The sequence below is a fragment of the Sceloporus occidentalis genome, unplaced genomic scaffold (genome assembly GCF_023333645.1).
Source record: "Sceloporus occidentalis isolate IW3139 unplaced genomic scaffold, rSceOcc1.0.p SCAF_6, whole genome shotgun sequence".
In the NCBI taxonomy this organism is placed as follows: domain Eukaryota; kingdom Metazoa; phylum Chordata; class Lepidosauria; order Squamata; family Phrynosomatidae; genus Sceloporus; species Sceloporus occidentalis.
Window position 1 is genome coordinate 26,935,004 of NW_028316986.1, and position 25,594 is coordinate 26,960,597.

Sequence of the window (25,594 nt, forward strand, 5' to 3'; positions counted from 1 at the left end):
ACTCCCAACCTTATGGTTTGTGAGTGAGTGAGGCATTTAACCACTGTGTCACCTATGTTTATGTGTTATGTGCCTTGAAGACTCCTGTTGAATTATGGTGACTCCATGAATTTTGTGGGCTTTTCTTAGCCAAGGAATATTCAGAGGTGTTTTTGCCAGTTCCTTCCACTGAAATATGGCCTACAGTACCTGCTATTCATCAGGGGTCTCCTATCTAAGTACTAACCAGGGCTAACCCTGCCTAACTTCCAAGATCAAACGGGATTGGATGCCTTAAGGACATTTAGGCCCTTCCCTATACATAAATATATATATGAGAGCAAGTCAGTGACAGAGGCCATGTATAGTTCATTCGCACAATTATTCATTCATATCTAGTTCATTCTCACAACCATTGTTTGTGTCACCCCACTATTTCTTCCTATGCAATTCTCGTTCCTGATTTAAGATGATGAAGGAGGAATATTTCAGCTCCTTTCTATTCTCATTCTGCTCTTTCTCCCAGATGGAAGTTTAAGGCAAAGATGGCTGACACATTGGCCCTCCTGGGGTTATTGCATTACAACACTCAACACTCACCATTCTAGTGGGGGCCAATTGGAGCTGGAGATCAAGGATGTCCCTGGTACCCCATCTCTGGTTTAAGACCTCAGGATTTTCATGCTGTAGGTCCCAACAAGGTGGATCTTCTCTTAAATGTGTATCCCCCTCCTATTGACCTCAGCGACCAGCTCAATACTGTTCTTGAAAGTTTTACTGAAGTCAGTAATAGCTGGAGACCCCCAAATGGGGACTGTTTCTGAAATCCCAGTTAAACTTTTGTATCAACCTTCCTCAAGCAGGCATGTTGGACTACATCTCCCATCATCCCCACCTAGCACAGTCAATTACCATGTTGACTAGGCTGATGGCACTTCTTCTCCTAGAGGTCTATGGGGTGTCAGGTTGGGGTATACTTCCTTGGAGTAAGGGAATGCTTTCCCCAGAACAAACCAATTCATTTCAAAGGTGCCCCACAATGATATTGTGGTGGGGAAGGGGGAGTTAGGGCGTTGTCTGCTATGGATTAAATTCTCTTTTCTGGACTGATGCCAGTCACAATTACTTTAGCCTCTGGATTCACAAATCACTTAAATATAGGGAAATTCTAGTAGTTTCTGGCAGCACATCCCTGAGGGAGAAGAACTTCAAAAGTTCTTCTTCACACAATGGATAATGATTCATTGATATGGAATTCACTGTCACAAGGATGTGGCCACTGGCTTAAATTAGCTTTAAAAGAGATCAGCCACATTCATGGAGCATGGCTCTTTTAAAAGCTGTGAGCCAAGATAGTATAGCATAAGTATCTTGTAACAGATCCTTTTTGGACTTCATCTCCCAGAATCCCCCAGTCAGATTTTACTTGAATATCTCCTTCTTGAGGCAGAAGCAGATGGCAGTGGAAAGCCTGCTGTCTTCCGGTGGTCAAATTGCTTTTCCTGGACAAGTTACAGTTTGTACCACAAGTCCCAGTATCTTACAGCCATCAAGGCCACTGTCTCATGATCTGATTGGCTATTGATAACAGCAGATTGCTGAACTAGATAGGCACTTGGGCTGAGCCAAGACAGCTCTTCTTATATCATTGTTTTCAATTTCAATCTCAGCTTTCCTCAGATCTCAATTCAAGAGGATCAACTTGTTTGGTACAATGAGTAGTAGTTCTGTACTTTGAAAACAAAAAAGCAACATCAGTGCCATAATCGCAAGCTTCTCTGCAGCTTATTTAGAGTAATGGTTAAATGCATCCCAGATGAAAGTCTTGGTGTTGTTTCTCCTCCAATAATGTTTTCCTTCTTTGGATGGCAGCTGCATTAGGACATTTCCTTTTGGACTGGGTTACACCCTTCTGTGACATGTGAGCGTGGCTGCTTCCCACCTTCCTTAGCAATTTCTTCCCAAGCCTAGTTGTCACGCAAGAACCAAAAGCAGAGGCTGGGAAACCAATGTGTTGCCTTAGCTGACCTTTGGAACAGAGTCTCCATTTCATTGTCAGTTTGGCACTTCCCAGAAAATGGAAGCTGGGAGAGCAGCTGACTTTCTCTGGTGTCCAGGCTCGGTGTTCAACATGGTGGTCTGTGGGAGAGAGAAGATGACACCTACAAAATCAGAAAACAAAGCTAATTTAATTTGATCCTTTCAGATTGCCGTATATACTCAACTATAAGTCGACCTCATGTATAAGTTGAGGACAGGTTTTCGGGCCAAAATTATCGATTTTGATATGACCCATGGATAAGTCGAGGGCAAAACCTAGGGGCATGTGACAAAAGATCTAAAGGATGAAGCAAAGGAAAGCAATGCCAAAGAACTTGCAAAATTCCAGCAGACATATCTGTTTATGCTAATACTAAGGCTGGATGGATGAGAGAATAGAAGGGAATCAGTGCTTCCAGGACAGCTTATGCTCTTGCCTTTCACCATAGGATTGTTCCACTTTTCATACTAGTTAAAGTACAGGGCTTACATTGATCCATGGATAAGCTGACCCAGGGTTTTGGGGTCAATTTTTGGTTAAAATTTATAGACTTATACATGAGTACATACAATAATTATGGATTCAGATCTACCCAGAAGTCCACCATATTGGTCAAGGATTTCATAGGCTTTGGTCCTACACCTTCTGGGACTAAGCCCCTTTGAACTCAGTGGGACTGAATTCTGCTAGATCTGGATAATTCTCTTACTTCAGGAAGTCAGCCCACCTATTCCTTAACAAAAAGCAACAATTAAAACAACACAGATGTTTCTGAGGGCCAAGTAGGATTCACATAGTCACAACAGCTATCATAATGCCTAAAGATAAAGCCAGGGTATGGACCAATTACTTCTCTTCTAGTCCCTTGTCACTCCACCAGGAATGACTAGAAATATTCCTATCAGAACAAAATCTAGCCAGAAGTTCCTTCCACCAGTTCTATTTAGCATACTGCCAAGTATGATGTATAAAATAGATTTCAGGCTGCATGTGTTACTCCTGGGAAGGTCCATAACAGTGATTGTCTTCATCTTTTTTTTTTACTTCATCATTTAGGGCATTTATGAAAAGTGGTTACTTTTGCCTGGTTGTTTCAAGGAGTCAGTCCTACTCCCAGCCTAATCTTGGCTATGAGTTTAAGTTTGCCTTCCTTTTCAGAGTTCAGTAAAAGTTATACACTTTGAAAATCTTTTTAGAGTATAAATTTTTAATATGGTTAATAGCTTAATTCAGTTTTAACACTGTTTTTCGTATGTTTTTAATTGTAATCTTTTTAATGAGAATGTTGCACTGGGTCATAGTCAGGGGTGGAAGGCAGGATGTAAACAAAGTTAATAATAATAGCAATAATCAAAATCATAATAAAAATTGAGCTTAGAAAAAGTGGGGGCAGGCTGACAGAGATATGTGTAAAATTAAGGATGCTATAAAAAAGGGATAGGAAGAACTACTTCTTTTCTACTAATATTAGAATCATGAGCTTATTTACTAAAGTTGAATGGTAGAATATTCAGAGCAGATAAGTAATTTTTGAAAAAGATCTAGTATAATGTAATGGTTTGAGTGTTGGACCAGGAGTCTGGGAGACTAAGGCTTGAATTCTTGCTCAAGCCACTTGGGCAGGTCACACTGTCTCAGCCACAGAAAAAGGCAATGGCAACACCTCCTCTGGATAAATGTTACCAAGAAAAACCTATGATTAGGTAACTCAAAATCGACTTGAAGGTACATAAGAACAAAAACTTTTTCACACAGTGCATAGTTAAACTATAGGATTTGCTATCACGAGAAGTACTGGTAGCCACCACATTTAAAAGATGGCTGTAAAAGAGGGCTGGATGGATGCATGAAGGATAAAGAAATAAATAGTTTCCTGTCAATGTGGATATACATGGCTAGTTATCATGGATATGTGTGTGTGTGTGTCTATGAAATTCATGAGGTCAGCATAAGTCAACACACACACACACACACACACACACAGATGTGCCTTCATGTTATCTGTCAGTTCATGAATTTCATAGGGTTTTCTTGGGCAAGAAATACTCAAAGATGGTTTGCCATTGCCTTCCTCTGAAACATAGCCCACAGCACTTTGTATTCCCTGGCAGTATTACTTCTTGTATATCAAGAGGAGTATGGTGCTCAGTACAAGAGCAGTATTACATTGCTGCAGACGTAAGCTGCTTGTGGGCTTCATTTAGGCAGCTGGGGGCCACAAACTGCAGGACTAGATAGGCCTTTGGTTTTACTTATCAGAAGTCTTCTCATGCAAAATAGCTTCTGCTTCTTGTATCTCCCTAAAATCTGAAATGTCACCCCTCACATTATTCATTCTTCAGCATTTCAAAACTTTCAGATTCAATAACCCATAATATTTATCACACCAATCTCTTCTTCCCAGACTATAAAAACAACATGACTTCATGTTCCTATGATTAAAAATGTAGGTAAATGTAGATGAATTCTATTGAGAAACTGTTAAAAGGAAACAGTCTCAAAGATACAATAGAGTCATATTGTGAGCGTAAAAAGTCACTGAATGATTTAGTCTTCCTTTTGTGACCTTGATGATACTGTCCTACAACTCATGTAGGGAACTTGCATCCCATCAGAAGCAGTTGTTCTATAACTCCCATCATTCCTTACCAGGAGGGAGAAGGAAAGAAAAGGTAGATAAAACAAATTGTTAGAAAGAGCGGGAAGAAAGAGAAAGGCAGGGAGATTAGGGGGTTAATACATGCAAACTACATAATGAGATATTCAAAAATGAAACAATAGATAGTGCCAGAAGATAAGACTCCCAGGTTGGAAGTCACTCAATCAGCTACTGTGGAAGAGCATAGGACAAAGATGAGTAGCTCTATGTCTAATGACGTAACAGGAATCAAACTGAAATGATGTTCAATTGCGGACATGCAGAAAGTTGAAAGAAAAGTCTGAAGCTGTACAATACTTGTAGAAGGAATGTGCAGTGTGAGAAACATGTATCAGGGAAAACTGGAAACTGTAAAAAGAGAAACAGAACATATAGACATTGCCATGCTTGATATGAGTGAGCTAAAGTGGACAGAAATGAGATATTTTCCTTTAATACACGGTGTTGTACTCTGGAAATGGCTATCAAAGAAGAAACAGGGTGGCAAGAATAGTGAAGAGAGATGTAGCAAAAGCAGTGCAAAGTCTAATTGAATAATATCAGCAAGACTCCAGGGAAACATATCAATATAAATGTGAATCAAATTAATTACAGCAGCAGATGAGGAAGAAATAAAAATGATTATGCATGGAAGTCCAGGAGGAAATTTATGACACACTGTAACAGAACATATTGATAATTTGTAGACTATTGGAAAGCATGAGTAGGACACAGAGCAGAATCAAACATTGTAGGAGAATTTGGCCTAGTATCAAGAAATGAAGCATGAGAATGACTGATTGAATTTTGTGAGGACAACAGTTTGTTCATTGCAAAGACACCCTCCAGGCAGCCAAAGAGACAACTGTATATGAAGACACCATCAGATAGCCAATATAGAAATCAAATAGACTATATAATTGGAAGAAGAAGATGGAGAAGCTCTATTTTCTCTGCAAAAACAAGAGCTGGAACAGATTGTGGCACAGACCACAGATCAAAAATCAAAGTAAAGCTTAAAAAGTACACTAAGCCCTTCATTGTGCCAAAATACAACGTGAAGAATGCCCTAGTAGAATGTACAGACCATGTAAAGAATAGATTTGCACCACTAAGGCTAACTGACATGGAATTAAAAGTACTCTGGACTGATAGCAAGGACATTATCAAGGAAGAATGCAAAAAGACACTACCTGTAGCCAGAAACAAAGAAAAGCCTAATTTGATGATGATGAGACTCTTCAAGCAGATAAGGACAGAGAAGAAGCAAAAGTAAAAGATGCAAGAAACAGGGTCAGTATCCTAAATGGAACTGTTCAGTGAGATATGCTTAGGGACAAAGAGAACTATGATAATAACTAATAGAAGGCAAGAAAAAAGTTAAGAAGAGAAATCTTCCACAGGACCTTAGAAATTAAAGGGAAATTCAAACCAAGAATAGGAATGCCATATGACAAAGGAACATATGTGATTAGGACACAATGAAAAATTAATAGAAGCAATACTCTGCAGAGCCATATAAAAGAGACCACATTATTCTTTCAAATAAGAACACCTTAAAGATTAACCCACAAAGTGAAGTGGAAAATGTTTTCAAATCATTTAGGAAAAAAACTATATTACCAGGAACAAATGACATACTAGTAGAGTTGTTGCAAGTTATAGAGATGGAATCCATTCAAAAACACACACACACACTGCAGATCTTTTTGCCAACAAATATAGAAAGCAAGTAATGGTCCACCAACTGGAAACATTCAATATACATCCCAATCTCCAAGAAAGGGAACACCGGGTATTGTAGAAACCATCACACTATTGTATTAATCTCTCATGCAGGCAAAGTGATGCTCAAAGTTTCACCAAAAACAGAAGAAGCTTGTAGCATATATGGAGCAAGAAATGTCAGATGTCCAAGCTGCGTTCTAAAAAGGAAGAGGCACTTGGGATCAAATTACAAACATACATAGGGTAATGGAAAACCTAAATAATTTCATATTAATTAATTTCAGAATAAAATCAACTTTTGCTTTATACATTACAGAAAGGTTATTGACTATGCAGATCAAGATAAATTATGGGTCACTCTAAAAGATATGGGAATGCCACAACACCTGATTGTTTTGATGTGTCACTTATATTTTGGTCACTGTCTGGAGAAACATAATGGTTTCCCATTAGGAAGGGGGTCAGATAAAGTCCTATAGTGAAGGCACTACTGTGTAGAATTGTTGTTACATGCGGTTGATTCCAACTTATGTCAACCCTATCATATGGTTTTCTTTACAAAAAAAAAAAAAAAAATCAGAGGAAGTTTGCCATTGCCTTCCTCAGAGACTGACAGAGTGTGACTTGCCCAAGAACACCCAATGGGTTTCCATGGCCAAGTAGAGGTTCGCACCCTGGTCTCGAGGAGTCCTATTCCAACACTCAAACCACAACATCACATATGTTCTCCCTGCTTTAAACTAGGATCTGGAAATATGTCACCTGGATTGATTGAGGGCCAATTTCAGCTGATGTACAGTTGATGTTCAGCTGATTTCCTTCCATGCACCTGATGGCAGGCACAGTACCCCATTTGGATTTGTACGGGTGCTGGAGAAGGGTGATGAGAAACAGCCAAGATGACAAACAAATGTGTCCTAGAACAGATTAAACCTCACTGCTCCCTGAAAGATAAGATGACAAAATTGACACGTTGTCATACATTGGCTCTATCATGAGAAGACATAAATCACTGCTAAAGACAGTGATGCTTGGAAAGGTAGAGGGCAGTACAAAGAAAGGGGGACTACATGTCAGGTGGTTGGATTCAATCAGAGAGGCCACAGACCTGAGTCTACAGGATCTGAGCAGAGCAGTGGAGGACAGGGGGTCTTGGACGTGTCTCATCTACAGGGTCACGCAGTTCACAACGACAACATATATATCAGGGGTAGGCAACCTGCGGCCCGTGGGCCGGATGCGGCCCGGCGAGGCCTTGGGACCGGCCCCAGCCCAGTCCTGCCGCTGATTGCCGCCGGGGCCTTTGGGGGGCAATTGTCTATAGAAGCCTCAGAAACATGCATTTATATTAACATTTTTTAAAAAATCAGCAAATTTTTTCGCATGTCCTCCATTTTTTTCAAAAAGTGTCTTCCATTTGAAAATTTTGTCCTACATTTGTCCTTTTTTATTTATATATTTAATTTTTATAAATTATTTAATTATTTATTTTTTGGCTTCGGCCCCCCAGTTGTCTGAGGGACAGCAACCCGGCCCCTGGCTCAAAAAGGTTGCCTACCCCGATATATATAAATCGTGGCCATAGGGAAAGAAGGTTGCTCTTTCAGTTCTGAAATAACATATTAACTTTGGGATGGAGTCACCTTCTTCTGTTTCAGCTAAGGCTTGTTCAGTGGTACCATATAACACTGAAATCAGAGAGACGTAAAAGCTGTTGTGGCAGAAGGAGGGAAAGAACATCCTTTGAAACCAAGGGTGCAACTACACTGTATAAATGAAGCAGTTTGATACAGCTTTAACTACCATGTGTCCATCCCACAGATTCCTAGGATTTATAGTTTGGTGAAGCACCAGCACAATTTAGCAGAGAAGGCTGAAGACCTTGTAAAACTACAGATCCCAGGATGCCATAGGATGGAGCTGCAGCACTTAACATGGTGTCAAGCTACAGAATAAATGCATCCTTGCAAATCTGGGCTCCTAAGGAAACTAACAAGAGAGTAGGTCCGTTGGAACTAAATTTGGGCGGGGAGGGGGGATCTTGGAGGGGAGGGGACCTCATGCCACAATTCAGGAAAGTATACAAAAAACAAAGTCTGCATTTGCCCTCTATACTACAGATCCCAGGACTCCATAGCCTGCCATCATGGCAGATAAAGTGAGACCAAGCTGCTGCCATCCCAGTGTTTGGCTTCAGTTGCAGAGCTTGGAAAATGGTCCTCTGTCTTTTAAACTGCAAGCCTTAAGTGATCCTGCAGGGACCGTGGAATCTAAAGTTCAGAAAATAACTTTTCCAACCTCTATGAGCTGACCTTACTAACCTTTCCTCTTCAAGCCCCTGATTCTTCCAGCAGTGGACCTGACACTTTGGTGGAGAGTCATTGCCCCTCCCTCTATCTCCTTCCTTCCTTCCTTCCTTCCTTCCTTCCTTCCTTCCTTCCTTCCTTCCTATTGATCTTTTTCTTTCCAAAGAAGGCTGAAGAGACGAGAATCATATTGGACAGAGACTGCTCATTCGTGAATAACAGGTTCAGTGCCTAGGCTGGCTCTCACCATTATCCTGTAAGGTAATATTGAGTAGCAATAGCTGTCTAAATAGCAAAAATCATTCGAGAGGAGGGGAAAGGATGGCTCCCATCCCCTCCAGCTGACCTTCAGAAATGGCACTCTGGAAACCAGGACAGATGGGAGGGGGAGCTCTCTAGAGCAGGGGGGGCTTTGGACAGGCAACAGGGGGAAGAAGTTTCAAAGTTTTTGGTGAGTTTTTTGGGCTCTGTGGCCATGTTCTGGAAGAATTTATTCCTGACGTTTCATCTGTGGCTGGCATCTTCAGAGAATGCTGGCATGGAAGAGAGGTGTGTGTGTGTGTGTGTGTGTGTGTGTGTGTGTACACATACACACACACACTGTGTGACTCTGGTGGGGAAGAGGTGGCCCTCTCTCCAGTTTTTCCATATTTAATTTTATACATTTCTGTAATGTCTCTTCTTGGACTATATTACTCTAATGTCCCCCCTTACTTATCAGGTTAGTCTTACTGAGCTCAGTGGCAGAATTCAAATATATAGCTGTGTTAGTCTGTAGGATCAGTAGGTAGAGAGATCTTGTAGCACCTTTGAGATTAACTGAAAGAAAGAAGTTGGCAACTTCTTTCTTTCAGTTAGTCTCAAAGGTGCTACAAGATCTCTCTCCATATTGAGCTCAATGGGACTAAGGCCCAAAACACACTGCAGAAGGAATCCAGTTTGAGACTGCTTTAACTGCCCTGGCTCAATGCTAGGCAATTCTGGGAACTGTGGTTTTGTCAGACATTGAGCCTTCTCTGGGGCCACAATGAATTACAATTCCCAGGCTTCCCTAGCATCGAACCAGAGCAGTTAAAGTAGTCTCAAACTGAATTATTTCTGCAGTGTGTTTTGGACCTAACTTTCACAGTTTCTTGCTGTTCATGGGTGCCTTCAAAGTAGTTTCTGATTTATGGTGACCTTAAAACTTCCCACCTGGGGATTTTCTTGACAAGTTTCTTTTCAACGGGCTTTGCCAGAGCCATCTTCTGAGGCTGAGAGAGTGTGACTTGCTTAAGGTCAACCAGTGGGTTTCTATGGCCCAGCTAGGATTCGAACCCAGGTCTCCAGAATCATATAGTCCAACTCAAACTCCTGCTTCTGGTAGCATAGAGGTATACAAGACCGCAACGTTATTTATCTATTTCATTTGTATGCCGCCTTCTCCCAGTAGGGGACCCAAGGCGGCTCACAAGGCAGCTGGGCTGAGATCCCTGGATCTAGCCTGAGTGGCCCATTGAACACAAGGGTCTCTTTCTGTGCAACGTTTTAAACAAGAAATCTTTTTCATTAGGTTTTGTATTTGCAAACTGAGTGGACTACTGGGGAGTTACTCTCAATTTTTTTCCTGGAGCTGAGACTACAAAAGGATGGGAATTGTAGGGTACTCCAGATGATGCTGAATTTCATCTCCCAGCATTCCTCACTATTGCTAAGGCTGCTGGGAGCTGAGGTCCAATTACACTCAAAAGTACACAATTCCCTTCCGTGATCAATAGGATTCAGACCACTATTGGCAAGTGTAATTTTGCAAAATTCTGGGTCTGCTTTCCCCCTAAGTTTCAACTAAATCACCAGATTTGTAGTTTGGTGAGACATTTTACCTTTTGTGTCACAGAGCTCTGGTGCCACAATAAACTATAATTCCCAGGATTCCTTAGCACTGAGTGAGGGCAATGAAAGCAGTTTCAAACTGGAACAGAATGTGACTCCTCACCATTTTCCTCCTTTGCCTGTTGAAGAAGTTGGTGAAGCTTTTAAAGCTTGCATACTGCATTTTATGCTTTGGAGTTGGCACAGAAAAACAGTATTGTGGATTTTGGCTATTGCCATATTTTGCTATATGGCCAACAAGGCTACCCCTGAATTTTGTGCTTGCTATCATCTATCTATCTATCTATCTATCTATCTATCTATCATCTATCTATCTTTTTATGAACAGATATCTAATATATGTCCCTCTTGCTACATCTATACACAGATAAAGTGGTTTGATCACTAGAGACCTGGATTCGAATCCCCCCTTGGCCATAGAAGTCCACTGAGGGACCTTGAGCAAGTGACACTCTCTCAGCCTCAGAGGCAAAGCCCATCTGAATAAACCTGGCTAAGAAACTTGAAGGCACACAGCATCACATTCATGGATCTCCCCAAGACCCTGTTTGATGCAATAAATAATATCATCTCGGAGTACTTTACCCGAAGATTGAGAACACAGTCAAATAGAAACATCTGCATACTTCCACTTTTCTGGCTGCAACCCTAAATACAGTTGTTGTTGTGTGCCTTCAATTAGTTTCAGATTTATGGCAGCCCTAAGGCCAACCTATCATACGGTTTTCGTATCAAGTTTCTTCAGAGGGGGGTTTGCCATTGCCATCCTCTGAGGCTGAGAGAGTGTGACTGGCCCAAGGTCACCCAGTGAGTTTAATATCTCCGAGTTGGGATTCGAACCCTGGTCTCTTCTAGTTCAAAGCTCAAACCAATACATGGGTCTCAGATTTTATTTACCACTTATACTGTACATTTACCACTGGGTAAAGCCCATGAAAGTCAATGGAGTTAATGTCGTGTGATAAGGTCCAGAGTGAATAAGGCTTAGGATCCACTTTGAAGGGCTCTGTTTGTCAAGTCCTTTCCTCTACATTCCCATTGAAATCAATGGGAGTTTAACCCTATGGTTGGTCTGTGCCCAGTTTTTATGGCCATCAGGCGGGACTTGCTTGCAAACAGATGTGCTCTTGGCCTCCCAGATGTGCAAAGAGGGAAGTTGAAAAGTGTAAAGGCACAGAACTCAGAAAGTACACAGGAGTTCGCAATCTTTTAATAGCTGGCATATTTACTTATCTATTTGAAATAGTTGTAAGTCTTTCTGCGAAGCAAACCCCCTTTTTGGCTGGAATATATATATATATATATATATATATATATATATATATATTCATTGCATATTCAAACACATAGTATTGTATTGTATATAAAATTATATATATATATATATAGTATTGTATATAAAATTGTGTGTATATATATTTTATTGTATATAAAATTATATATATATATGTATATATATATAGTATTGTATATAAATTATGTATATATATATATTGTGTATAGAATTATATGTATATATACATATATTGTATATAACAGTATATATATATAATTGTATATAAATTATGTGTGTGTGTATGTGTGTGTGTGTGTGTATATATATATATATATATATATTGTATTGTGTATAAAATTATGTGTTTATATACATGTATTGTGTATAAAATTATGTGTAGAAAGGAAATGAAAATTAATGCATCTAAAAAAGTCATGAATCAAGTCAATTTAACTAAAAATCCTGGGAGGCAGGTTGGCTAAACAGAGCCATCCTAAATGTGTTTATTGAAAAGGAGATGTCCTTGAGTTCAAGCAGATTTACACCCAAGTGAATTTGCCCAGGGCAAGTCACACTCTCTCAGCCTCAGAGGAGGGCAGTGGCAAATCTCCTCTGATGAAACTTGCCAAGAAAACCCCATGAGAGAGTAGCTCTAAGCTGAAGGCACACAACAGCAGCAACAAAAACAACAACTGAGTGCAGGACTGCAGCTGAAGTTTAGTCTTTCCACCTTTCACCACCAGACAGAAGCGTATGGGTCAGACCTTGGAAAAGTGGCTTCTTTGGACTATGGGCCCCATCCTCCCCAATGGCCACCCCAAGTGAAGGATTATGATTTTGGGAACTGTTAAAAAAAAGGGGGGGGGAGACCCCAACTTTTCCAAACTTTGGCACTGATTAGCTGGAAGGAGCTTGGAGATGGGTTTATATATATTTTTAATTTTATATTTATATATTTTAATATCCTTGTACCGCTTTTAATGGTATTGTTTTGCACTTGCTGCTTGCTGCCTTGAGTCTCTATGTTGGGAGAAAGGCAGGGATATAAGAATAGTAGTAGTAGTAGTAATAATAATAAATATATTATATTTAATAATATAATAAATAATAATAAAGATTATTATTATTATTAAATAATAAAATATATTATATATAATAATATAATAAATAGTAATAAAGATTATTAGTATTAGTATTAGTATTATAGCAAAGCAAAGGCTGAAAGACAGGTTGCAAGTTCCTCATTCCTCTTCTCTTTTCCACCATCCGTTTGACCTGTTCTTTTTATGGGGAATGGGCCACAGAGGAGAGTTTAGGGCCTGTAGAAAAATAAAAAAAGGGTGAAAGAAAGAAAGAAAGAAAGAAAGAAAGAAAGAAAGAGGATTAAGGCCAGGAAACAGACACAAAAGGCCTCGTTTGAGGGGAGAAAGGTCCCCTGGTAAGCTCCTGGCCCAAATCACTTCTCAATATATATTGCCACAGAAAGTGCTTAGGGCCAGATGCAAAAGGAGAAGGGCTGCTACACCTTTAAGCATTGGTTGGGTGCAAGAGAGGATTTCCAGAAGGGTTTCTTTTTCCAAGTTTTGTCATGCAAAGCTGCTTTTACACACAACACACAGAGGCTTAGCTTCAACTCTTGCAAAGGCCTAACCTTGGTGACTCTGCAGGGCCAGAAAGACCAGGCATGATGCGTTGGATTCACAGATACAAGCAACCTGCTTTTCACATGTTTCCCCCTGAGAATTTTCTTTTTCTTCCTCTGGAGTCAAGTGTGTTAGCAATTTTCTAGGGAATTCTGAGAACTGTAAGTTGTTGTTGTTGTTGTTGTTGTTGTTGTTATTTTGTGAGACATTTAGCCTGCTCTGTCAGAGACCTCTGGGGCCACAATAAACCACCATTCCCAGGATTCCCCAGCACTGAGCCAGGGTAGTTCAAGTGGTCTCAAACTGGATTATTTATTTGCTCTGTTTTGGACCTGGGTGACCTTGGGCTAGTCACACTCTCTCAGCTCAGGGGCAGGCAATGGCAAGCCTCCTCTGAACAAATCTTGCCCCCCAAACCTCCATGAAATTATTATTACAGTAATAATAATTTATTTATTTATTTGCATCCCACTCTTTTCCCCAGTGCTATGGAATTCTGGGAACTAGTTTCGTGAGATATTTAGCCTTTTCGGTCAGAGAGCTCTGGGGCCACAAGAAACTACAACAGTTCCCAGAATCTTATACCAAGGAGCCATGGCAGTTAAAGTGGTGCAACTTTAACAATCCAACTGGATTACTTGATAATCCAACTGGATTTAATAATCCAACTGGGTTATTTCTGCAGCTCAAAGGGGTTTGTTTTCAGCAAGTGTCTTCAATTGCTTTATAACCTTCCATGGACCTCCAGTAGAACTGCTCTTTCCTGGGCTGCATTACTCCCAAACAACAATTCGCCCTGGTTTATATGGAGTTTGGTGGGAGAGGTGCGCATTTACCAAGAAGTCCCATTGAGGTCCAAAACACACTGCAGAAATAATCCGCTTTGAGACCGCTTGAACTGCCCTGGCTCAGTGCTAGGGAATTACAGGAGACTAGATTTGTGAGACATTAACCTTCTCTGTTGTAACAGTAAGTTACAACTCCCAAGATCTCCTAGCACTGAGCCAGGGCAGTTAAAGCGGTCCCAAACAGGATTATTTCTGCAGTGAGTCTGGGACCTCAAGTGAGATTTTCTTCTAGGATTGCAGCCTTGAGAGGGGTTTGGAGCCTCTGTTTCCCCCCAGCACCCTTTACACACAACAGATACATTTTCCTTTTATTTTGTTGCAGCTCCTGGTGATTGCTAAATTAATAGCAGGAGTCCAGACAGATGTCAAAACGTCTGGCAAATGTTGATCTGGGGAATAATTGAGAAGGTGGGGGACGCATTCATCTGATTGCCGGATGAAATATGTATGAGCAGCAGCTGGCTGGAAGAGGAGGAAACCCCCTCACCCGGCCTTCTGCCTTCCAGCGGGGCCTCTGAATGGGGACATCTCCACCACCTCAATGCTTTGGAATTCTGGGAAGTGTCTTTTTTTTAGAGGCACCAGAGCTCCATGATGGAAACTTTCCTTCCTGTTGTTCTTGTTCTATGCCTTCAAGTCGTTTCCGATTTATGGCTTGTCTTGGCAAGATTTGTTCAGAGGAGGTTTGCCTTTGCTTTCCCCTGAGGCTGAGAGAGTGTGACTTGCTCAAGGTCACCCAAATGGGTTTTCATGGCTGAGCTGGGAATCAAACCCTGGTCTCTAGAGTTACTCAAGTCATGTATTTTGAAGTTCTGTTTTCCACGGGAACAAAAAGGATTTATTCCTTGAGTTAAAGAAAAAAAAAGAACAGACTGAAGTAGCTTCAACTGTCAACAGTATAAAATGACAGCAACAGAATACAGCATATTAAACATTTTGGGGAGGGAGACTTTTGAGAGCTTTGCCTTGTTCTCATCCTGCTTTCCTTCCTGAAATCATTTTGCCCTCATTTTTCCTGGACACACACACACACAGACACAGACACACACACTCTCAGCCTCAGAGGAAAGGAAGGGCCAGCCTCCTCAGAATAAATGCATCTTGCCTTTGGAAGGAAAAAAATACAGGTCAGGATAGACTGGGAAGCCCCTAATAAAGAAATTCAGAACTAACACACCAACTTCCTCAGTCATGTCCTGGAAGAAAAGGGGAGCTAAAGAAAATATTTCCAGATTCCATCATCATCATCATCATCATCATCATCATCATCATCATCAGTTTATTTATATCCCGCCTTCCTCCCAGTACAGGGACTCAAGGCAGCTCATTTCCCAAAGGGTCCCAGTCAGTGTCCCAGGGTGGCCATAAGGTGAGGCTGACTGAGGGGATGCTGGGACTTGTCATCCAAAAAGGAACTCCCCCAAGTTCTGGTGTGCTCTGTTCTCAGCACTCTGGACCATTTGAGGGGAAGGAATGGGTCTGGACTGGTCCTTAAAGCCCTGGAACTGGTCTCCAGCATCTGAAAGAGCCTTGAGAAGAAGCCCTCCTCTTGGATCTAGGGACAGCAGAAGGCCAGGGGTTCACAGAGGGGTGAAAGGGGGCCTGTGTCTCTCTCCTTTGTCTGCTCCCTTTGGATCCTGTCCTTCCTTCCTTCCTCCCAAAGGCAATGGCCTCCTTTCTTCTTCTCAGTGGCACGCAAAGGCCGCTCTGTTTGTTTTTCTAGTTTCCCCTCCACAGTCTGCAAGAAGCCAAACAAAGTGGGATCAGTGCGTCATGGAAGCCTCCATCCCTCTCCATCTTTAACTTTAGGCGACTCCTTTCCAAGCAAAAAAGAGGGTGTTTGTGTCTAGGGATTGTGTGGGGCTGAGGATTGTTTGGGGGAGGATGGAGGCCAACCTGCCCGGCCCAAGTTCAGCTAAAAGTAGCCCAGGGTCCTCCCCTCATGACCTTTGGAAGCCAAGAACAACAAACAAGCAGTTCCTGGCTGGAGTTCATGACTAAGGCAAGGGGCCAGCTCCCTCACCTCTGCTCCAGGCTTGGGCCTTCCTTGGGTTTTCTTTAGATTGGGGGCTGAAGGGAGCATTGCTGTGTTGTCACCTTCCTTCTTCTTCGTCTTGTTCCTAGATAACCACTACCATCCCTGACCCAACTGGATGGAAAGAACATTGCAGGCTGGATGGATGGGAGGCCTTGGAGCTGGAGGGAAGAGAGTGGTTCTCCTGCAAACACCCCAGGCCTCCTTTCTGGAAGGACTTTGTAGTTGTTGCTAACTGCCTTCACGTTGATCTCAGCCCATGGCAACCCTATGGATGAGACATCTCCTGCCCACCCCCGTCCTCTACTGCCCTGTCCAGCTGGGATTTCTGGGTGATTATTTTTGTGCTAGGGAATGGTATAATATTTTGTCCCAATGGCTACAAGAGTTTCTTTCTTCCCTGGAACCTTGCTTTGGACCAGCAACTGTGGCTGATGAACCAGCACCAGTCCACAGATACCATTTTGGGTAGCAGTGACCTAGTCCAAAATTTGCTCTATTCAGGGAAACCACCGTTAAAGCATCTCTGTAAATTTACAGCGCTTTATAAATAAAGGTTAATAATAATAATAATAATAATAATAATAATCATCTCTGACAGATGAGCATCCGAACTCTGCTTAAAACTTCCAGGGAAAGAGAATCCTGCACTCCATATAACAAAATACTGTAGATTCTGTTCATTTTATTCTCAATAGTCCTGTGTTTTGGAGAGTGTTCCCAATTCCTGTGATTTCTGCAAAAGGCCCTTGAAGAAAACCTTTTCTCACTGAGGCCAAAACATCTTGGTCTTTTTTTAAATGAATAAACTAATATTTAGAGAACTGTGGAACTTGTCTCCTCACTGTTTTCACTCTCTGGAGCAATGTGGGGAGGGGGGAGCTTTCTCCATATATCTATTGAATGTTTATCCTGTTTTTCTACTTAAAAAGATCAAGCATACAAGGCGACTAAGGAACATTAAAAACAAAGTCAATAATAAAAACCATTAAAACCATCACAATAACCCATAAAAAGAACCAAGAATGTAGAATAAACACACTGAGCTGGACCCAAATCTAGTCATAAGTAGCAAAGACCCAGTTGAAGCGGCAGGATTTTAAGATGGTCCAGAGTTACTTAAATCACATGATAGTGCAACTAAATCTAGCTATGATTTAACCCACTGTTTCTTCATATAGTCAAGCTTAACAATTCCACTATATTTTAGGAAATGAACTAAGTCTTACTCTAGTTTGATCAGCTAGGAAAATATATCAGACTTTTTTACATGATTCCAGAGACTGGAAAAGTTACTTTTTCAAGAGACCTTGCAAGCCAGGGGATTATGAGAATTGTAATCCAAAGGGGAATTTTTAAAGAACTGTAATATTTGTTTCTTTAATGGTTTTGCACAGGTGGCTTCCAGTAAGTCTTTATTCTCCTTTGTCCCTTGTGTTTTCTTTTTTGAACTCCTTTGCAAGACTGCTGTAATAAGAGTTCCTGTGTGAATGAGATGTGAACAAGCATTTCATATGCTCTAATATTACAACTGAAAGCACTTTCTTGGTTATAAGAAAGACATATTCCTAGAAAAAAAGGGTTTCTTTTTAAAAAGAAAGGCAATTGCAGTAAATATAGAAACAACTTACATTTTGTCTGTCTCAAGGTACAGGGTCAAAATCATTGTTAATGTCAACATCTTATGCATGTTTACTGAGAAACAAGTACCCTTGAATTCAGTAGGTTTATTTATTTATTTAATATGCTGCCTTTCTATCAGAGTGGGATCCAAGGTAGTTCATTGATAAAATTAATTAAAAGTCTGAAACCATTTTAAAAACAATAGAAATTCATTTTAAAAGTATATTTTGTTGTTGAAAATACAAAAGTTAAAAACAAACAGCATGCAACCCAATAAAAAGCCTTCCTAGGAGTTATTACACTCGTCCCTCTACATTTGCAAATTTGACTTTTGAGGATTTGATTGTTCATGGATTTTATTAATATATTCTCTCTAGGAATATCTAGGTCCTCCAGTGCAATGCTATGGTTAACTTTAACCAAAAGTCACCTAGAGAATCCTAGAGAAAACACTTCACTAGGCATTTGTAGCTCCTCCAGCACAATTCTATGGTCAATGTCTGGCAGATTTTGACCACAGAGTTGCACTGGAGGACCTAGAGATTCCTAGAGAGGTGTTCTCTCAGGTAAAAACATAGAGTTTTGTTATTTGTGGTTTTTCCACATTAACGGGGTTCCTGTGGTCCTAACCGCAGTGAATGTGGAGAGATGAGTGTACATATTAAAAGCCTACTTGAAAAAAAATATCTTTGCCTAACAGTAAATGGCAAGCAGTGAGGGACCAGCCTAGCCTCCCATAGAAGGGCATTCTAGAGGGTGTGGGCAGTCACTGAGAAGGCTCTCTTTTGTGTTCTCACCAAACAGCAGGGTCTTTACTGAGAGAAAGTTTTCCCTGATGATCTTAAAGCCTTGGCAGGTTCACATGGGGAAATATGGTCTTCCAGATAGTCTGGACCAAAACTATACAATGTGCCTGTGTCATACGTGGGCGCGCTATACGCAGGTTTGAACATATGCTCAAACCCGTCATGGGAGCATGTGGAGTGCAAGAGGTGGCATGTTCCATTCACCCTGCCGCGCCGCCACATGCACGAGCCCCATTCAAGCATACGTGGTTTTTGGCTTACGCGGGGGGGGGGGGGGGGGCTGGAACGGATCCCCCGTGTAAGCAAAGGGCACACTGTATAAGGCTTTATAGGTTATGACCAGCACTTTGAATTGTGCCCAGAGATGAATTGGTAGCCAGTGAAGCTCTTTTAAAAAGGGAGTTATATGCTCCCATAACTGGCCCAGGTCAGCATTTTGGCTGTAACATTTTGAACCTGCAAAAGTTTCTGAACAGTTTCCAAAGGCAGCCCCATGCAGAGTGTATTACAGTACTCCAAACAGGATGTAATCAAAGTATGTCACCGTAGACAGATTTGATGTCTCAAGGGACAGGTGCAGTTAGCATATGAGTTTTAGCTGTGCAAATGCACTTTTGACCACTGCTGAATTCCCAGAGTTACAATCCCCAAAAAACATCCCCAAGCTCTGCACTATATATGGCTATATAAAGGCGGGATACAGACCGCCCCTTTCCCTGACGGATTGGGGCCTGAGCTGCCACAGCGGCAGCCCCCGAGGCGTGAAAAGAGCTCTGTTTTGGAGCTCCTTTTCGGCGGTGCCGAAAGGGCGCCACAAGCGTCCTTCAATGGCACCAGTACGTAATGGCCGTGCCATGCCGTTTGGATGCGACACGGCCATAACGTCAAAATGGCAGTGCCCATGTAGACAGGGCGCTGCCATTTTGACATACTGAGTACGTACAAAGGTTAGGGAGCGTCTGAAAAGGACTCAGTACGTGCAAAAAGGCCCATCTGTACAGGGCCAAAGATAGATAAACGGTTCTTTTTAAAAAGACTTTCTCCAAAAAAACAAAAAACACAAAACAGGACTGCTTTTTAAATTTCCCCCTTTTCAATATTCATCACACACATATACAGGTGATGAAGAAATCTATGATTCTTTGGATGTTGTAGAACTCCAGATTCCATCATCCCTATGCATGTGGCCTGGGGTTGATAGCTGGCAGCCTAAAGACTTGTTTTGGGGTGCTATAGTCCTAAAGTAAAAGTAATGCTGTAAGAAAGCAGTAATTTTCTGGAACTTATGATGCCAGGAAATCATTGTAAGTCTCTCCAACCTGGTATCTTCCAAATGTTCTGGGCCCCAGATCTTTAGCATGGGCCATACTTGCTGGATAGACAAACCCTGCAATATAGTAGTTATAATTGTTTGACTTGTACAAGGAGTAATTAAGATTTACTTACTGTGCTAAGACCATAACATAACTATAGAAATGAAGTAGTAAGACTGCAGTAGGACTGTAGACATGAAGCACGTTAAATAACATGTGGCGTTAAACTAATGCAAGTAGTATAATGATATAATGGTGGTGTCATCTTACTAAAGTAAGTAGTACTGATATTATCTCCTATTGCTTTTTAAAAGGCATACAAATACATACATTATCCACAGCCCAATTAAGAAAAGTACTTGGATTAAATATGATTAGTATACCCTGATCCCAGCCAGCTTCTTCATACGGTTTATCCCTTAGGATTCTTTCAGTTGGAGTCTGGTGAAGTTTCTTGCTTAGGGAAGCTCATGCCACATGAAATCCATGCTTGTCCTCTGTATTTTCCTTTCAGATGTCACATGGCTTTATGTGTCATAGGGAGGTGAGAGAAAGAGATGTACAAATGGCTGATGCATTCACTTTTCTTCATCCCGGGAGAAACAAGCAGAAGGAAAAACTGCACTTCTTTGCCAGTGTGAGATGCACAGACTCCAAATGGAAGGAAAAGACCAAGCATCCCATCATAGGAGGGAGATCTTTTTTGAGCCAAAATCACAACCATTGATCTTGAATTGCTTTGATTTTCATTTTATTTATATATTTCCTTCATCTGTAATTTATTCGAGTTTGGGGACTGACAGTCCCAAAGCCATAACCTCTAACCAGGTTTCAAATACATTTTATGATACTGCATTTTGTTCTTATCCAAAGGTGAACATTAAGAAAAATGCTCACTTCTATGATTTTAGCACAAAATAAATGGATGAATGAAATAAAACATAGCAGTGTAGGCTTGGATTAGATGACCTCTAAGATCCCTTAAATCCCACTGATTTCATGCAGTCTCACAATGCAAAGGGAAGCAGGTGCCCATAACAATTGGACAGCATTATTGGTATATATCTTTCCCATCTTATTGGTGTCCCCAGATGAGCTAACCATTTGGCTATAAAGGATAGCTTTATAACACTGCACCTCCTCTTTGTGTATACGCATGTGTCATGTGTGTGCTTTCAAAGTATGTGTAGCATGCACCTGGAGAGGTAGGTTCAAGTCTATGAAAGCTCATGCTACCAGCTTCTTTCTTTCAGTTAGTTTCAAAGGTTATGAGATCCCTTTGCATACTGATTTTCCAGTTTAACACAGCTATGCTTTTGAATTTAAAGTATGTGTGAGCATATATTCTGCATGTCGCCAAAACTACTAGACCAAACAGTGGTCACCAAATGATGTGGGGAGATGCCCCTTACTCTTTTCATGAGTCACTCATGGCACATATTAAACTGTATTACACTGTAAGTGTATCCACACTGCAGAAATAAAGCAATCTGATACCTTTTTAATCGCCATGGGTCTATCCTACAGAATCCTGGGGTCTGTAGTTTGGTGAGGCACCAGAGCACTCTAAGAGACCAGGCTGAGTAACTCAAGAAACAACAAATCTCAGGATTCTAAAGGAGGGAACCATGACTGTTAAAGTAGTGTCAAACTGCTTTATTTCTGCTGTGTGGCGACATCCAGAGTCAGGCCCATCTTCTAGCCAGTAGCAGGTGGTAGCTTCTATATCTCTCTCTCTCTCTCTCTGCCTTTGCTTCACGAACGAAGATTCAGGAAGGACGCATCTCGCGCTTTGTACAAGCACGTTGGTGACTAAAAAGGCCAATTCGGGATAAACAGGTCCGGTTGCAGAAAGCACAACAGAAAGTCTCCTTGGGTGGTGTTTCCAGGTTGCGGTTCTTTCTGCGTTGTCGTTTCTCTTCAAGGCTCGTTCGGCGTGAGTTTTCGAAGAAGGCTGCATTGTCATGGATAGTGCATCTCCATGCCTCCCGATGCGAAGCCAGGGAGGACCACTGTTGGTGATCTATCTGGCCAAGCCTGAGATGTTGTTTCAGGGAGTCCTTGTATCTCTTCTTTCGGGCGCCCCTCTTATGCTGACCCGTGGCGAGTTCACCGTAGAATACTATTTTGGGGAGGCGATGGTCTTTCATCCTAGAAACGTGTCCTGCCCAGCGCAGCTGCGTCCTCAATAGCATGGCCTCAATGCTGGTGATCCCTGCTTGCTCAAGGACAGCAACATTTGTCACATAGTCAGTCCAGTGCATATTTAGAATTGTGCGTAAACAGCACTGATGAAAGCGTTCAAGGAGTCGTAGGTGTTGGCGATAGGTGACCCATGTTTCAGACCCATAGAGGAGAATAGACAGTACAATGGCTCTATACACACTGATTTTTGTGCTTCGCCTCAGGTGTTTGTTACTCCAGACTCTTTTGTCAGAGAAATGGTAAATCTACTCCAGGTGTAATGGAGCTGTCCAAAGTACTGAATCTAAACCCTTTCCCCAAAAGCTCTGGCATTTCCTTGTCCAGTTTCTCAAGGCTTTAAACTTGGAGCAGATTCATCATCCCACCGTCAAGGATCCCATTACATAATTCAAACTACATATTTTTTTGCTCTGCCCAGCAGGAGCTCTATATGTTGCTACCTAATCCTTTCAGTTGGAGGACCAAATCTGGCACTTTCTACATGCTGTGCCTATGCTCTGCCAGTGAGCTGTGGCTCATCCCATCTTGTGTGAACAAACTCTAATGAAACCAGTCAGAAACTGGTCAGTTCATTTATTTAAGTATTTCGGCTGTGTGGTGTTGTGGATTATATTGACAACAGGCACAGTAGTGTAGTTGTAAATGTTGAAGTTCATCACCTCCTCAGGACAGGCTCTAGGATCTCCTCAGAGAAACCAAAAATGCATTCTTTTGGCTGGAGCTAAAACAATTTCTAACCATTTTGATTTCTACCAGGAAAATGTCTTTTGTAAAGCCACCTCAAAAAGCCACCTCAAAAAACTTTGGATTATAGTGCAGGATACCTTATCAGAGCACATCATTCCTGGAAAAACCCATTTTTTCTCCAGTTACTGTGGGAATTCCAGTTAAACTCGAAGAGAACAGAGAGGTCCAAGGGAAGTAGCAGATGATGCCACATTTTGTTTGTTTATTTGTTTAATTTATATAACACTTCCCCCCAGTACGAGACTTAAGTCGGTTTATAGTAGTTTAAACAAAATACAGCTGAAACTTATATGGTAGAAAAGTTTTTGGAACACCATCAAATAAACATTTCTGTTAAAAACACTAAATTAAGATGTTTTAAAAACACATTAAAATAAAGGAAAAAACCAAAAAGTCTTTAAACAGAGGCTGGATGACCATCAGTCAGGGATGCTTTGATTAAGATTTCCTGCATGGCAGGAGGTTGGACTGGATGGCCCTTGCGGTCTCTTCCAACTCTATGATTCCATGATTCTATGATTCATAACACACTCTATTAATAAAGCCTTCTGCCAAAAGCCTGTCTAAATAAAACAGCCTTCTCCTGCTGATGGAAAAAGAACAGACAGGGGGCCAACTGAGCTTCCCATGGGAGGGAGTTCCACAACTTGGAAGCAGCCACCAAGAAGGCTCTGTCTTGTGTCCTTGCCAAATGCACTTGTAGTGGTGAAGGAATGGAGCGAAAGTTCATCAAGGATCTTAAAGATCAGATAGGCTTACAGGCCTGTTAGTAAAAAAAGTCCTAGTCTTAACTCTGCAAGCTCTGGTTGCACTGTACCACACCAACATACATGTATGTTCTGAACTAATCTCTCCACACTGTGGCATTAGCTGGGCATAGCCTCACCTGAATTCTATTTTCAGTCATCATAACCTACTGCCACAGCATTGGGACAGATTTTCCTGTCAGCTGGATAAATCTCAAATAGTGCATATTACCTGTGGAGAACACTTAACAGATGCCATTAAATTCAACCTTGTTTTACCTTTCCTGAAATGTGTAGCAGTTTCTACATGGTATAAAGCAGTTCTTTGTAAATGCACAAGCCAGCCAGCCACTCACATACACACATCACAAGCACTAGAAATGTGCCTTCAGCCAGTTCCTGCATAACAGAAACTGGTTGCATCCATATTATTATTAACATTTCCCCCTTGCACCTAATCCCTTATGCCTTTTATTATAATCCTACATATTACAGTTAATCTGTAATGATACCGCTTCAGAGGGACCTGTTGCTCACAGTGATGGCAATTTGTAACCTTGGAAACACTTTTAAATAATGAAACTAACAATGATGTCTACCATATTTCTACAGTAGGGGGGGGGGGCTAAGGATTATTGCTTCTGTTAGAGAACAAATTTAAGGACAATGATGAGGGCAGATTCAGCATTCAGAGTAGCTAGAATTCCATTATTTCATTTTTACTTCAAAGGATAAAAGGTTATTTTACCTGGTTGACTGGCTGCCTTTGATTAGATCAGTCTGGTCTATATATATATATATATATATATATATATATATATATATATATAATCTTGATAATATAGGAACAGTTCAATAAATATATGTCTTACTAAAGGTAAAGAAATCCGGTAATCTACAGTAAATATAGAAAACATTTTAAATGAACTGCAAGCAGAGTCCTGTGCTTTCTACTCCTTGCTGATGATCCTCAGAAGTACATCCAGTGTACTAATGCACATCCAGTACTGTCTGTGTATGAGTGTTTATGAGGTCTGTAGAAATTTATGGAGATGTGTGCTCGTTGCTGAAGGGGCGGAGCTTCTGTGAGTCACATCTGTGAGTCACAAGGGGGCGGAGCTAGCAGACTAGCTTTATATATCACCTTCCAGAGCCTTCCAGAACAGACCGGCCAGAGAGAGGAGAAGGAGAGGAGCTGCTTGGCAGCCATTTTGAGACCGTGTGCTTGAGACCGTGTGCTCGTTGCTGAAGGGGCGGAGCTTCTGTGAGTCACATCTGTGAGTCACAAGGGGGCGGAGCTAGCAGACTAGCTTTATATATCACCTTCCAGAGCCTTCCAGAACAGACCGGCCAGAGAGAGGAGAAGGAGAGGAGCTGCTTGGCAGCCATTTTGAGACCGTGTGCTTGAGACCGTGTGCTCGTTGCTGAAGGGGCGGAGCTTCTGTGAGTCACATCTGTGAGTCACAAGGGGGCGGAGCTAGCAGACTAGCTTTATATATCACCTTCCAGAGCCGCGCGCCGTCATTTTCTTTAACTCAACAACTCTGCTCAAGTGGCATCAGGGTAGAAACAGATATTGAAACAGAACCTTCCCTTTAAGTGTAAGATAGCAGCCAGTACTTACCTTTAAAGTAGTATTCCCAGTAGATTGACTGTTATATTTATTACTAAAGACTTTGCAGTATGGACAACGAGGGATCTGCCGCAGTCACCTGCAACTCTTGTGGGATGTTTCTCTTCTTGCCTACAGAAGTGGAGAACTTCACATGCACCAAGTGCAAGTTGGTA